Source organism: Acomys minous, assembly GCF_964271855.1.
Source record: "Acomys minous genome assembly, chromosome: 16".
In the NCBI taxonomy this organism is placed as follows: Eukaryota; Metazoa; Chordata; class Mammalia; order Rodentia; family Muridae; genus Acomys; species Acomys minous.
This window is the reverse complement of record NC_140498.1, coordinates 38,594,492-38,609,827: the sequence shown is the minus strand read 5'-3', so window position 1 is coordinate 38,609,827 and position 15,336 is coordinate 38,594,492. Positions and strand designations below refer to the sequence as shown.

The 15,336-nt window shown below is 51.2% G+C and overlaps 1 protein-coding gene across 2 annotated transcripts in view; it reads right to left on the bottom strand.

The window, feature by feature from the left end:
• Positions 1–15,336, bottom strand: part of NSG2 (neuronal vesicle trafficking associated 2) — a 68,283-nt gene that overhangs the window by 13,529 nt on the left and 39,418 nt on the right. The window lies entirely within an intron of this gene.

Below are 15,336 nucleotides of genomic sequence, written 5' to 3'. Positions count from 1 at the left end.
CAGTGTTTACAACTTTAAAGGCTTCCTTGCTCTCTATAGCACCGTCGGCACACAACCAGAAAAAGGGTTGGAAACTTCCCCAAAGTGGGTCACTTCGGATCACCACCCACCCATCCTGGGAACCCCAAAGCAGCTGGTCAGGCAGTGTCTGGGTTATAGGGTGAAAAGAACCCTTGTCCACGATGGTCCAGGATACCCAGGACTCAAAAGCTAGGAGCAGTCTGAGTATTTGCCCAGGATAACCAAATACTGTGTTATCAACAACCCCTTCCCCCAATATTTAATGCTTCCACATTAATGAGTTCAATCTACTAGAAACCAAAAAAAAAAAAATGTGGAAAAGTAAATTGTTGTGTGGCGAACACATTGTGGACTTTTCTTGTCACACTCTCCACTTAGGACAACATAGCAGTTACTTACATGGCTTCATATTGTACTAGCTATCATAAGAACGCCAGAGAAGTAAACACACAGGAAGATGTATGACGGTCACGTGCAAATAAATGCAAGGGAATCGAGCATCTGAGGGGTGCGGTATTCGCCAGGGGGCCCTGCATTCAGTCGCCCACGGATCCTGATAGGCGGTGTGTATCCAAACAATATCACTCAGTTATAAGAGGGATGGAAAATGTGTGACAGATGTAGAGAGACCTCAAATCATTATACTGAATAAAAAGAAGTCAGACCTGAAAGGTCACTATGAGATGTCTAGATTAAACTGTAGATGTAGAAAACGCATGGGCAGTTGCCAAGGGCTTAGGATGGGGACCATGGGGAATGACTGGTAATGGGTACCAGGTTCTTTCTGGATGATGAAAATGTTTTGGCGTTAGACAAGGATGACGGTCGTCCAGTGCTGTAAGTATTCCAAATGCAGCGAAACAGTTCATTTAAAAGTGACTAATTTTACAGTGTGCAAAATTTTACCTCAAGCTTTAAATGCCAGAGCTAAGAAAACACTTTGCCTCCAGGGTGGGAGCCATTCCTGTACACGGTGACTCCATCAGAGAGCTTTAAAATGCTGCTAGCCTCCCCCAGGCCCAGCCGAGAGGGCTGCCCACGATGCCCAGGATGCAAACAGTCATAGGCACACTGTGGCAATGGCATGGCTGTAGACCTCATGCCTGCAAAGGAGCAAGCAGAGCCCATCTTGCCGTTGCCAGCAGTCCTAGGCAGCTCGAGGACGCCCTGGGGAATTTTCCCATCCCAGTGACCGCATGTGACCCGTGCCTAGGACTGAACAGAGCCCCAGCCTTAGATAAACCTATCGGCAGGACAAGATGTCTAAACATAGGCACAGACCTGGGGAAATGCCCATGAAGGGTAGGTACCCCACCCCAGCCTCTAACTAGGAGGTTAGAGAAGAGTGCCCAGCATGCTCATGCAGTGGCGGGTTCCCCAGCTATGGCAGAGCTCTCCCACTCCTTGCCCTCTCTGAGAGGCGCAGGGTGTGATTTACCCAGGTCATCAAGGCTGGCTCTGTGGCAGAGAGACCTTCAGAAAACATCACTGGGAAAAGAAGAGGAAGGAGGGGAGGAGGATGGAAGTCTCCTTTGGGCTCTGTGGTTTCAAGTCTACCACCGTAGGATGCGGAAGGACCGTAGGATGCTGACACCTAGGCTGCCCTTCCTGTGGATTCTAATGTGATGGACAAGAGGCAAATGGGTCCAAGACATGGGTGTGGCTTTCAGTCTTCCAGTGGACTATAAGGCACACCCACGGAAAGACGGACTCTTCCTGTAAGCTGTTTTGACGTGGCTCTCGAGCTGGCTGGATATGTTATCATCACGTGGGCAATATTTTCAACAATCCCAATCTTCTGGCTCCATCGGGGGATACGACACCAGAGTCTCTGGGGGTGAGTCCAGGCTTCAGAGTGTCTGAGGTCCCTGGCTCCTTAGTGCAGGCAGGGAGGAGAAGAGCTCTTTGTGTAGACTCTGTACTGGGAGGTCTTTATGAGTGCTGAGTGGAGTCTGGGAAGTAGCCTGCCCACGTGTGCGGTTCCACCCAGCAGGCTGGCTTGGGTAGGGCAAATGGAGGCCATGTTGTCTGGAAGCCTTCGTTCCTTTCTGCATTTTAGTGGGATTGCTCTGCGACCAAGGCCATCAGCACAGGGGGCTGTGGGACTCATCTGGGGCTGGGGATGTGACAGTATGAGTAACTCTGCAGAGACCACTGGGTGGGAGGGCAGATGGCTCCGTGGAGCATATAACTGCTAGAGTGCAGCTGGAGAAAGCCTGCGTTGCTCTAGAGACATGGTAGGGTTGTTTCTGAGGAAGCCAATGAGGGAGAGGCCTGGAGCGGGGGTGGGGGGGTGGGGGGGTGGGGTAGGGGTGGGGGTGGGGGAGTGGGTATACTGGACATAGAGCCTTAACTCGGGTGACCAGGAAAGATTGAAGGGTTTAATCAGGCAGGGGGCAGAATCAAAGTGGTGTACGCCTGCAATGCCAGCATGCAGGGAGGCAGAGGCAGGCGGATCTCTGTGAGCTGGAGGCCAGCCTGGTCTCCCGAGTGAGTCCAGGACAGCCAGGGCTACGTGTGTGTGGGGTGTAGGGGTGGGGGAAATAGATCAGGTTTTGGAAAGATGTGTCTGGAGGCAGGTGGGGTGGGGGTGGGGAGTGGGGCTGGGGGCAGGGCTGGGAGGCCAGTGGGAAGGCTGATCTTTAGGGACTATCTCAAATGTTGAAGCAGCCTGGGAGGCGGCACTGGCTAACTCTCACTTCCATTTGCTCTGCACAGAGAAAGCATCGAAGTTGGGTTCTGTTTGTTTGACTTACTGATTGATTGCCTGAGAGGTGGATGCTAAGGATTCTTCATCTTTTGGGTGAGATCAAGGCACTGATAGGTCATGTGCTTTTGCCAAGGACACACAATTCATTAAGCAGTGTTCTCTCAGGAGTGAACTATATGCCATCCTAGGGCTGGTCTGCTCTGGCCTGAGGAGCTCCTCAGAGAGCATGTAGTTTTCTGTGGCATGCTGGCTTAAAGCCCAGGGCAGAGGCAGTTCTCCACAAGGGGCAGACAGCGCTAAGTGTGTAGGGGAGGGTCCTGTACTGTGAAAACCTTCCTCTTCCATAAGAGGGGAGCCAGTCAGAGGGGGCACGTGAATCCCTGGAGCAGGAGAAGGGAGGCCCCTGAAATGCATGCCCACATCTGAACCTGCCATAAACAATACCTCGTTTGGAAGGATGGGCATGGCAGGCGTGATTGGGTCAAAGGTCATTGTGGATCACCCAGGTGGGCATTAAGGTCCAGGAGACAAGGCTTTGTTGGAGATACAGATGAAGGCCGACACACAGAGGGGAAGGGGAGGCAATGGGGAGATGGAGGAGTCATAGGAGCTAGAAGAGCGGGGGGGGGGGGGCGGGAGGGGGGAAGGCTTTGTAAGGGGCCCGTGCTGGCTAGTTTCATGTCAACTTGACACAGGCTGGAGCCACTGGAAAGAAGGGAACCTCAACTGAGCAAATGCTTCCATAAAGTTGGGCTGTAGGCAAGCTTGTAAGGCATTTTCTTAATTAGTGATTAATGGGGGAGGGCCCAGCTCATTGCGGGTGGGGCCATCCCTGGCCTGATGGTCCTTGGTTCTATAAGGAAGCAGGCTGAGCAAGTCATGGAGAGCAAGTTAGTAAGCAGCACCCCTCCATGGCCTCTGCATCAACTCCTGATGAAGGTTCCCACCCTGTTTGAGTTCCTGTCCCAAGTTCCTTCAACGAAACATGGATGTATAAGTCAAAATGAACCTCCTCCTTCCCGAGTTGCCCTGATTATGGTGTGTCATCACAGCCATAGTATCCCTGGCTAAGGCAGGGAACTTCCGACTTCGATAACTGAGAGAACACAGTTCTGTTGCATTAAGGCACAGATCTTTCATGGCCATTTGTCATGGCAGCTCCGGGGACTAACATGGTGTCCTCCAACAGTGCGCAGCACCAATAGTGCAAGCTATGAAAGCTCTGCCTCTCCACACCCCCTGCCCAGCTCCTCATGGGTGTCAGATGCCCCGGAGATTCAGGAGGACCCTCGCTTGTCACTAGGTCTGGAAAATCTCTCTCCTAGTGCAAACTCTTAAGCTTTGAAGCCCAACAACATATCATATCACCTTCTCTTTGCACGTGCATGTGTGTGCAGTGCTCTATGGGCATATTTTTATCACTTCACACACCCAGCTCCTCGAATCATAATTGCGCTCTCTGTCTCTGTCTCTGTCTGTCTCTCTGTCTCTCTGTCTCTGTCTCACTGTCTCTGTGTCTCTGTCTCTCCACCGTGTGTGTGTGTGTGTGTGTGTGTGTGTGTGTGTGTGTGTGTGTGTGTGTATGAGAGACAGAGAGACCTCAATTCCTTGATGCTCTCTGCAGTCCCAGCTTTCAGCTCGGGAGCTGGCACAGCGGAGAGGAGACCTCACATGCACTGCACAGCCCCCACCTCACACTCTTGTCCTTGTTTTTGGCGCAAAGCCCTGTCTGCAGTGTGTACCCTCACGCCTCCTGCATCTAGCATCTGCCTGTCTGCTAACAGACTCCAGCTGACCTGACACTTACAATCTAGCCCAGACCGAACTCAAGCTCATGCTCCTGTCTCTGCGCCTGAGTGCCCAGATAGCGGGCATCTGTTACCACACTGGCTTCAGACCCCTTTTCACTGTCTCCGGCCTCCAGGGAGATAGGAAGGGAAGGAGGACCCAGTGGGAAGTGCATGCACAGGGTCATCTGAAGTCGGCTCTGTCTGACAGGGTGACAGCGCTTTGCTATACAGAGTGGTCAGCAGGAAGCTTCTTTCTGCCGGCCCACAGAGCTGGACCCTCACTCTTGAGCGGGTGTGGAGTTCTCTGCAGCAGCTATGGCTGCATCTCCCCCTATTTCTGCCTCTAATGATCTGTGCAACCTTGGGTCAGACATTTCACATCTCCAAGCCCGTGTTTCTTCATCTATTAAATGAGGACCCGAATCTCACCCTCAAGACGGGTGTGAAGACTCGATGAGAGCGATGCCCCTTCCAGACTCCTGATGCACGTGTACCAGCCAGTCCTCGCTGACTGTTCAGTGGCTCACAGAACTCCTCATGCTGGCCCTCTATGCTCAGCCATCATCTTCACTTACAGAGCTGGAAACTGAGGCACAGTGGGGCACAGTCCTTGGTAACTGAAAGAGCAAAGACTGGCCAGTGTTCCAGAGCATGTCTGTCTGTGGCCCTTCTCTGACACGCTCTGCTAATTCTCTCTGTCTGTAGCTTCGCTTGCCTGCAGGAGGGTAACGGAGCTCCATGTTACCATGAGGCAAACTGCCTGTTTATTCCGGGAGTGTCCGTCACCGCAGATATTGGAAAGAGGATGGAGAAGAACACAAGTGGTCCTCTGTATGCCCCTGCCGGGTTGCCGATGCAGGAGCCTCAGCTCTGGGGAGGCAGCGGCCTTGTCAGCATTCAGGCCCGGCAGCCTCTGTGCCACAGCGCTCAACAAATGGCCCTTCCTTATGAGGATAAACCTTCGAAACCTCATGGCAAGAGAAGCTCTCACGCTAGGGAAATTAAATTTCGAGGAGACATAAAGCCAGACCTGCCCAAGAGATATGATAGCTTGGGCAGCCGCCATCCAAGGAGCTGGAATCATGACATCTGGTACCTTATCCCTGGATGGCCCCGAGATTCCCACAACAGGCTCCCGGTGGAGCAGGACAGGGGATGAAAGGCCCTGTAAAGCCAGCTGAAATGGCATTCTGCCTTTCTTAGCACTCTCTCCCGAGTTCAGGAACAGAGAACACTAGAGGCTTTGAAGCTGGGCTGACCTCAGAGCTGTATGCACCTGGATGGCTTCCCTCCCTGCCTTTGGGGACCTCAGCTTTCTTCTTGGGGGGGGGGGGCGGGGGTTGGTATTGGTAGCATCCTTACGGTGACTGAGTGTGGCAACGCATAGCAACCCTTAGGTAAGCCTGGATCAGGGGAGGTGTCCCGCGTCTCACAGAAATGACTTCGGCGCATGTGCCAGCTCTGTGCCCATTTTATAGACTTGTGCCAGAGACAGACAGAATGACTTGTCATATGCGACAGGCTTCCTGTTCCTCTTCGGCAGCCTAGCCAAAGCATAGGTCCTGGTGGCCTCTTTTCTCTCATCCCCTTTGACACACTGTGGTCCCTCGGGGTCTCTGGGATGGGGGTGGGCACAGAGATCAACCTCATATGCTAATTCTAGTTAACCCGAGGACCCCGTGGCTTCACCTGTAAAATGGTTCTGGGTTGTTACACTAATCTACATCCACTGCCCTGAGACAAGCAATGTGGTGCAGTGGGAAAGGAAGAGCTATGTGAGTGGGAAGGCATTAACGCATCTCCAGGATCCCCCCCCCCACCCCCCACCCCCGGGGCCTGTCTGTGGCTCAGTTGCTTCTTTAACACCAGAGTTTGGAGTGTGGTTCTGTTACCATCATGTGCGCTCTATGCTCCCCAGCTGATGAGCAGCCCCTTTGGGGCAGGGCCAGCCTCTCTAGGCACGAGGGTCCTCCAGAGGACTCGCTAGTGGTTCATATCAATGAGACAGAAAGAAGTTTCCAACATGAGGCCTGTCCTCTCTGGCTTCTTCTGCCTCCCCTGCCTAATCTGTTCTTCCTTTGACTACTGAGGGCTCTTCCTAAATGATGCTTCTGAGGACTCTGGAGATGCTCAAGACCTCCACCTTCTCCCCTCTGTGGCCTGCACTCTTGTGGAAGTGGCCTGGATACAGAGCCCCGAGCTCCTACCTCTGGTTCTGAGAGTCTCCACCCCATCCTACCCTGGAAATCAGCATAGTCCACACAGACCCCAGCTGCCTGGAAGCAAGTGCCTCAGAGCTGTCCAGAGCCCCTGTGGATCTCAGCATCATACATTGCTTAAGCAGGGCTATTATGTTCTGTTGGCCACAGGGAGGAGAGGAGTTGACGCCCCTCCCAATAGGTGACTACACTCCTTCATGCGAAATATCAAGCAAGACCCATGACCCCAACCCTGACCTATGAGATGAGAAGAAAAGGAAAAAGGGATACGGAGGACCGAGACCCTGGGCTTTGGAGACAGAACCCGAAGTCTCAGCCTTTCATCTTCCCTTTCTCATTTCCCGAGCCCCATTGACATCTCTTCTTTTTCTTCTCATCTCATGGGCCAGGGCTGGGGTCATGGGTCCTGATATTTCTACATGAAGGAGCATAGTTACCTATTGTGGGGGGCAACCCTCTCCTGCCTGTGGCTGACGGTATAGATTAGTATTACTCGAGCAACATATGGTGGTGTGATCCCTGTGTGTTCTGGGAAACAAACCATCTCCAAGGCTCTGGGAAGCAAAACACCGGAACCAGGGAAGGAAATGAGACCTGTTTTAAAGGTCCCTAAGGTCCTGGCCAGGAGGACTCAGAGGACTAGGTATGACGTGTGTGCCTGGCTGTGGCTTATCATCATCAAAGGCCAAAGTCAAAGTCACAGAAAGCAAAGGAGCCCATGGCCAAGTCCAAGCAGACATGAGTTCCCACTGCTCTCTTGGTGGCACCGCACCGAGTGTGCCTTGTCCCTACACAATTTTGTTGTTGTTTTTATTTTACGTGTATGGGCGTTTTGCCTGCCTGTGGTCAGTGCACCACGTATATGCAACGCCCAAGGAGGCCAGAAGAGGACGACAGATCTCCCAGAACTAGAGTTACAGAGAGCTGTTAGCTACCCTGTGGGTTCTGGAAGCCAAACCTTCATCTTTTACAAGAGCAGCAAGTGCTCTTAACCGCAGAGCTGGCTGGCAGCACTCAGTCCCAACATTTTAACACGTCACATGAAGCTCGTTAGAGACTCAGTGCCCTGGGATTTGTGTTGGGTGCTGGTCACAAAGTCACCCTGTGTTGAACGTATCTCTGTATTCTAGACTCCCAGATGGAAGACAGCTGTGCAGCACACACTGTATTGTGTGTAAACTGAGGCACAGAGAGCCCTCCATCAATCAGTTCTGAGAATAGTGGGAGCACCCTAAAAAGCAAGCTCCCCAGAGGCCAAGCTTGAAAGCAGCTCTCTCCAAGGCAGGCACGCTCACTCTTATTCCACCAAGTGTCCATCTGTCTGTCTGTCTGTCTGTGGGGCATGTAAGGAAGGAGACATGAGGACCTAGAGGATTCACTAGAAAGTCCATCCACTTCACAGACAAAGGTAGCAAGGCTAGGAGGGAGCAGAAATGTCCCCCATCCTGGCTAGTTTTATGTCAACTGGACACAAGCTAGCATCATCAGAAAAGAAGGAACCTCAATGGAAAAAATGCCTTCATGTAAAATTGAGGTGTAGGCAAGCTTAATTAGTGTTTGCTGGGGGAGGGTCTAGCCCATTGTGAGTGGTGCCACCCCTGAGCAGGTGGTTCTGGCTTCTATTAAAAAAAAAACAACAAAAAAACAAAACAAAACAAAACAAACAAACAAAAAAAACCCAAGCAAGCTGAGCAAGCCATGGGAAGCAAGCCAGTAAGCAGCATCCCTCCATGGCCTCTGCCTCAGCTCCTGCCTCCAGGTTCCTGCCCTGTTTTGAATTCCTGTCCTGACTTCCTCAGATGATAAACAGCAATATGGAAGCATAGGCCAAATGAACCCTTTCCTTCCCAAGTTCTTTGCTCAAGGTGTTTCATCACAGCAGTTGTAACCCTAACTAGGATACCCCTCAATGTCTGTGTCCACGGGGACCCCAGTCGCAAATGCTGCCTGCTGTGTGGGTAGGTGTGGCTTCTCGCCCTGTTGGGGATAAGAGGAACATGCAGGCCAGCATCTCTGGTCCTGGAGCCTCCACTGACTCGCCTAAGGACACTGCAGTTCTGTTCATTAGAATCTGAAGCAGAGTCTGAGTCTCCAAATCAATTTCACTGACCTGATTTTTTTTTTAAATCAACTTTTCTGCCAAGAAAGGAGATTAAAGAATGAAAGTGGCTAAATGAAACACGGCATTTGTGCTGCAGAGATTGTGTCTCCATGGAGACGAGAGAGAACACAGGTTCATCTCCAGGGAGACGGCTGGATGCAGGAAGACAGCTGTGCACCATCAGTGGGCCAGAGGTGGGGTTGTTTTGGAGTCTTTGGGGCAGAGGAGATGCCCTGGTCTGGCCCCTCCTTGTTGAGACTGACTAAAGAAAACGGACGTCACTCCATCAACAGTCAAGTACCCTACTTTCCAGGTCCCAGCTAGATAGGAGTCACTGCTCTGGGCTTCCTGACCTTGGGAAGCTCAAAGTCTGGTGCTGCGGGCCTCAGAGGGTAAGAAGCCATAACGTAGCGTTAGGAGTGACCAGGGCCCATGGCATAGGAACACCAGCGAGAACAGTCTAGGGAGGTTCCTTGTCGTGTGTGCACGGGGATGGGTGCTCCCCAAGGGGAAAGAAGGGAAAGTGTGCCAGTAGCAGGAAGGCTGACACTAGAAACTGGGAGCAAATGCACTTTCTCTTACATCCTCTCTCTGGTTTATTTTTTTCCTGTTTTGATGAGCATCCCTTGGGTTAGTGTTATCTTCTGGAAACGGTCTGAGTTCGTGTGTTGCCAGCTTGGTTCCCGATGTGGTGGCACTGGGATTTAGGGACCCTTCAGGAAAGGGGGACCTTGGGAGAATGTCATCTGTGGGCACTGTCTTTGGAAGGGGTTCAGATACTTTCCCCGGGGACCTTGGTTACTTCTCAGCATGGACTATGGCAGAAGAGCAAGAAGAGCTCCTTTCTCCTGCCTGGCTTCCTGCCTCACATGGGATGTCCCCCCTTACCACACATTCCTACCATGACGCCGTGCACCGTGGTGTGACGTGTTGGTGGAACGTGGATTGGACTTTCAGCCTCTAACGTTGTAGACGAAGTAAAACCCTTTGCTTTATAGAGTATTGAGCCTCAGGCACACTGCTATGGCAATCAAAAATGAATGAACGCAGTCTTTTTGCCTAATAATATAACAATCCTCCCTGGAAGAAAGTGGGGTCAAAAAGATGAAAAATTGGAGATTCGTCCCGCTCTCCTCCAGAACCGCGTGGGGCAGTTCTTCTCTCAACAGAAGCTGATCTTAGGGCTAGCCAATGCTTGCTGGATGAGCAGACCCAGACCCCATCCACCACATAGGCCTGCGTTTGGCAGGGAGCCCCAGCAGGACAACACTGGAGTATGCTACCAAAGCACTTTCTTTCTTCATTTTATTAAAAAAATGTTAATTTATGTGCATATGTGTATCTGTGTGAGTGTATGTCACAAGTGCAGTGCCCATAGAAGCCAGAAGTGGAGCTGGAGTTTTAGGCTGGAGTGAGCCACTCAGTCTGGGTGCTGGGAACCAAAGTGGGGTCCTCTGGAAGAGCGGCCAGAACTCTTAACCACTGAGCATCTCCTTGGGTCCTCTCTGTGTCTCTATCCATCGGCTCATTCTGCATCCTCTTCTTCCAGCCAAGGTGCTCAGCAATTCCATCCTTATATAACATAAAGAAACTGCCTCTAAAGGGCCACAGTCCTTAAATGAGCATGTGAGTGCACGTGTGTGTGTGTGTGTGTGTGTGTGTGTGTGTGTGTGTGTGTGTGCGCGTGCATGTGTGTGTGTGTTTCTTTGTAGTTTCAGACGGGGTGTATTTATATCAGTTGGCTCTGGGAAGGACAGGAAAGCAGGCTAGTGTCTGGTGTGGAGCCAGAACCTGTCATGCATTCCAACCTCAAACTCCCAGGCTCCTTTATCCCATGGTCCCCAAATTCTCACCTGGGAACTGGGATGCACTGACACAGAGGGAAATTGGTCTCTATGTGGGATGCTGAAGACAGCACTTGGCAAAGAGCAGGAGCCAGAGAGTAAAGATTGGGGAGGATGGGCTGCCTCGGGCCTTAATGTCTTCCTTTCTCTTTGTATGCCTGGGTGACTATTTTTTATCCCCTAGAAGATCGTCTTCATTCAGGACTGACTTGTTTGCTTTGGGATTCATCAGACTTGTGCACACAGCGAGACAGCCTGGGCTGCTCGTGTTTCCGTTGGTCTGTCTAGCTTCACAAAAGAAAGGAAGCCATTTCGTTATGGTTTTGTGAATATCAGAGCAAGGCTGAAGCCAGCCGTGGCTCCTGGCCAGAGCTGCTTTGAAGCTAGTGTAGCCTTTAAAAACAAGCCAGCAGCCCATTAGCTGCTCTGCCCCCACCATCTGAAAGACAAGACTACGTTTTTGTCACACTGTGCAGTCTGGTTTTCTAGGCATGGCAGGTGAGTTTCACTGTCCCCTGCACCGCCCCCCACCCCGCACTTGCACAAGCAGTGAAAGGTGAGACCAGGGCTCAAAGGTCACCTGGCTGGCTTTGGCATGGAATGGTATGTGCTCGAAAATGGCATCTAAGGGGCTGCATCAGAATAATTTCTGTAGAGATGCTATCCTGGCTAGAAGTGCCGACCCTAAATTGACAAGACAGGTCTGGAGTGAGTATCTAGGGAAAGGTCCCCGTCACTGCCTGTCAGTCTGTCCAGCTCCTAAGCAGGAAACTGGCTTTGCCTTTGGATTATGCTTCCCTTACCAAGCTTTCATTGGCAAGGCTTAGGGGACCATTATACTTTATTAAGCACGACATAGCTGTATGCTTGTTTTTTGTTTTTTTGTTTTGTTTTTTTTTACATGCACGGTCTGCAGGTGCCCACCGAAGCCTGAAGAGGGAGCTGGAGCCTTGGAACTGGTATAACAGGTGGTAGTGAGCTCCTTAATGTGGGTGCCAAGAACCGAACCTACCCGAATCCTTTGCAAGAATCCTTGCAAGTGAATAGGTGCCCTGAAACCACAGAGCCATCTCTCCCTCCATCCCAGAGGGGTAACTGTTTAATGAGTTTAAAATTCATTCTATCAGGTAAATCCTATCATTTCCTCCAAACCCAATTACCACATTATTATCATGATGGTTGGGCCAGTTTCCCACAGAGTCCCCCTCCAAGGCATTAAAGCAGACCATTCTCCAGGTCCCCAGTGAAGCCTGCTAAGTAAATTGCCTTTCGAAAGTAGCGGAAGATGGAACATCTGTGGCCCTCAAACTTCGTACAAGCAATACTTTGGGAAATCTCATTCAGAACACATAGAGAAATTCCCCACGGGCAGAGAGTGGTATTCAAGTGTGGCCCTGAGGCACAGGACCAGGAGTTCATGAATATTTGTGGCATCCTTGAAAGACAAAAGACACTGTTTAAATCGGACCATTCCAAAGCAATCACTCAGTTCTCAATTTAACGTGCTATCGGCATAAAGATACAAAGAGGGAGTCGGGGGACCAGGGCCCTGCGTAGCTGGGAGATAAATCTCCGGCCATCTAAAGAAATTTTCATCTTGAAAGTTAGAGCCATAATTTAACCCAGTTCAGGGGATACCCAAGAGTTGCGATGGGGACCCTCTTACAGGAGAGCGAAGCTGAGAAGGCCTTGATTCTTAAGATGGTATCTGTTGATGATGACAAAGGATCAGTAAATGTGAAATAATTTGAGATGTGTTCCCTATGTGTAACCAGCCAGCTGCCCCTGGTCATCTCTCCTGAACAAGTGTGCAGCTGACAACAGGCATATGTGACAAGGGCTAAGAGGGAGGCGGAGGGCACGCTGGGGACCGTGGGGGGGGGGTCTGCCCCATGCACAGAGGACAGCAGCTGCTCTCTCCGGATAATTTAGTGACAAGGCCAGGCATGAGATCCTACAGAGGCAAAAATGCTTCTGATTTCTCATACACATGTCATGGCTCCTCCAACTCATAGACTGGGGGTGGGGTGGGGGGGTGGAGGGGACCAAATAATGCATTCATCATCTCCTTGTCATTCCCTTCAGCCTTTCCACGATCTTGTGAAGCATCACTTTTTAATCCCATTACATAAGCAAGAAGGCTCCCTAAAGTGTCTAGTCAGGGGTCAGAAGGCCAGCAGTCGCCTCCAGGCTGTTTCGGACAAGGGCCAGGGTGAGGCAAGCAGTGTGACTGGTCTAGGCCTAAGTGTAGAGCCACCTCCCTGGTGTACTGTAGGCACCGATGGTCAATTATGGTGTCTGGCAGGGTAGAAAACTAAAGCGGTCTGGAGCATGTATCTGAAAAGCATCTCCAAGTAGACACACATCTCCGGGATGCAGAGTGAAGGGCTTTGTGGGGGGGGGGGGGCGGAGGTGGAGGGCATGTACAGCGCGTCCGAGCCTTACCCTTACAGCTTTAAGTCCACACTAACAACCCAGAAGAGGCTGGCATTAATTACCCTTGCCTTCTTCTCTAAGATGTGTGTGTGTGTGTGTGTGTGTGTGTGTGTGTGTGTGTGTGTTTGTGTGTGTGCGCGCACCATGTGCATTCAGTGCCCATGGAGACCAGAGGAGAACTTCCGATCTTCAGAAACTGAAATTACAGACCATTGTGAGAGGCACCATGAGGATGCTGAGAACCAAACTGGAGTGGGGTGTGTTCTTTGCAAGAGCAACCAGTGCCCTTAATCACTGAGCTGTCTCCCCAGGCCCCATTATCCTCATCGTAATAAAATGAAGCCAGGGGCTCCTCTGGATGCCTGGAACCTAGTCCGGTGCAGCTTCCCTGGCCGTTCCTCCCCTTTCCTCCTTGACTGCTGAACTTGTATTTCCTTGATGTCATCACTTTGATTTCAGAATACAGTCAAGACAAGCAAATCCCAGCTCTCTGACCGGGTTTCATCATGCACAGCACCCAGCTCAGCAAACAGGGCCGTCCACAGCCTGCTGTTTCCGCAGCTGGTGGTTCTAAGCTGCTGATCTGCTCACCACGCAGGCAGAGGTGCCTGGAGCAGCAGGGCCATGGACTTTATTAACTGTTGCCTGGTGATGATTTTAAATCATTAGTAAGAAAATGAAAAGCTGCCAAGCGTTCAGGAGACAGGCAGCAGCGTGGTAATTCAGTTCTGCCCACCCAGAGGCTGGGACGCAACTGTTTGCAAAGGAAGCCATAGAAACGGGGGTGGGGGCGGGGGAGCAGAGGGAGGGAGGGAGAAGGATTTAGCATCAGGACAACACAGTTTCAACGTCTGTTCCAGCGTTTAGTGGCAAATGACATCACTTCTATGAGCTGGGTTTTTCTTTTTCTTCCTGAAATATAAATTAGTTATGACATTCACCTACTGGGTATAGTGGTGGAGGGGACTTCCAAGGATGCAGAGCGTAACACCCCACAGACGTTGGGTGCTGTTACTGTCATCGCTATTGCAGTATATTCCTTAAGCAGGCACCAACAGCCAACCACTTGATATCCTCCCACTACAGTGCCCGGTCAGCTGTCTTTGTTTCATGGAGAAGCACTGGTGGGTGTGTCAAACCCCTGATTAGCTTTCTCTCTCTCTTCTCTGTCTCTGTCTCTGTCTCTGTCTCTGTCTCTGTCTCTGTCTCTGTCTTTCTTTCTTTTCTTTTTTTTCGAGACAGGATTTCTCTGTGTAGCCTTGGCTGTCCTAGACTTGCTTTGTAGACCAGGCTGGCCTCGAACTCACAATGATCTGCCTGCCTCTGCCTCCCTGAGTGCTGGGAATAAAGGCGTGCGCCACCACACCTGGCTCTGATTAACTTTCTCACAGCTTCATTGGGCAGGTGGGAGACCCGGGTACTTCACTTACTTTCCTTGGCTGCCAATAATGAAGGGCCATTTTGTTTCCACATTAATAAGGGCATCGTCTGGCAGATCCCAGGCTGTGCACATAGCCAGCCTGGGAATCCATAGAGGCAATGAGTCAAGGGCCTGGAACCCCAGGAGAATGTCTGTCGCAGCCCAGGACTCTGTATGTATGAGGAGGGCAGTATGGCACAGAGCTGGTGTCTTGGTCTTTGTACGAAGCTGTGTTTGAAAGGCTGCGCACAGACTGAGGAGCTGGAAATGAGGCTTGGGCCGGAGAATCTTCCTGGATACAGAAAATGAGGCCCCTAAAGAGATGCAGACTCTGTTGTCACTCCAGGCTGACAAACCCAGCCTGGTGCTTGCTTAAGCCATGCAGGCTTTGCCTAAACTGCTTTCCGAGGGCCAGGGCCTTGGCTATTGTCCCAGTAGTTCCTGTATCTGGCCACGACTGGCTGCTGTGGGCATTCAGCAAGTGTGTGTCAAGTAAGCAAATGTCACCTGACTGATTTCTCTCGACTTTAAAACTTTTTTATTTATTTATATGAGTGTTTGCCTGTATGTCTGTCTGGGCACCACGTAGATGGAGTGCCCAAGGAGATCAGAAGAGGGTGACAGATGGCTGTGAGCTATCATGTAGGTGCTAGGAATCATTGTTGGGTTCTCTTGAAGAGCAGCCAGTGCTCTTAACTACTTCGGTATCCCCCCAGGCCTCCTTCCATTTTATTATCATGCCTCCTTACGGGCTAGTAGCTTCTAACCTTAAGTCATGCCCTGCCCAAACACTCC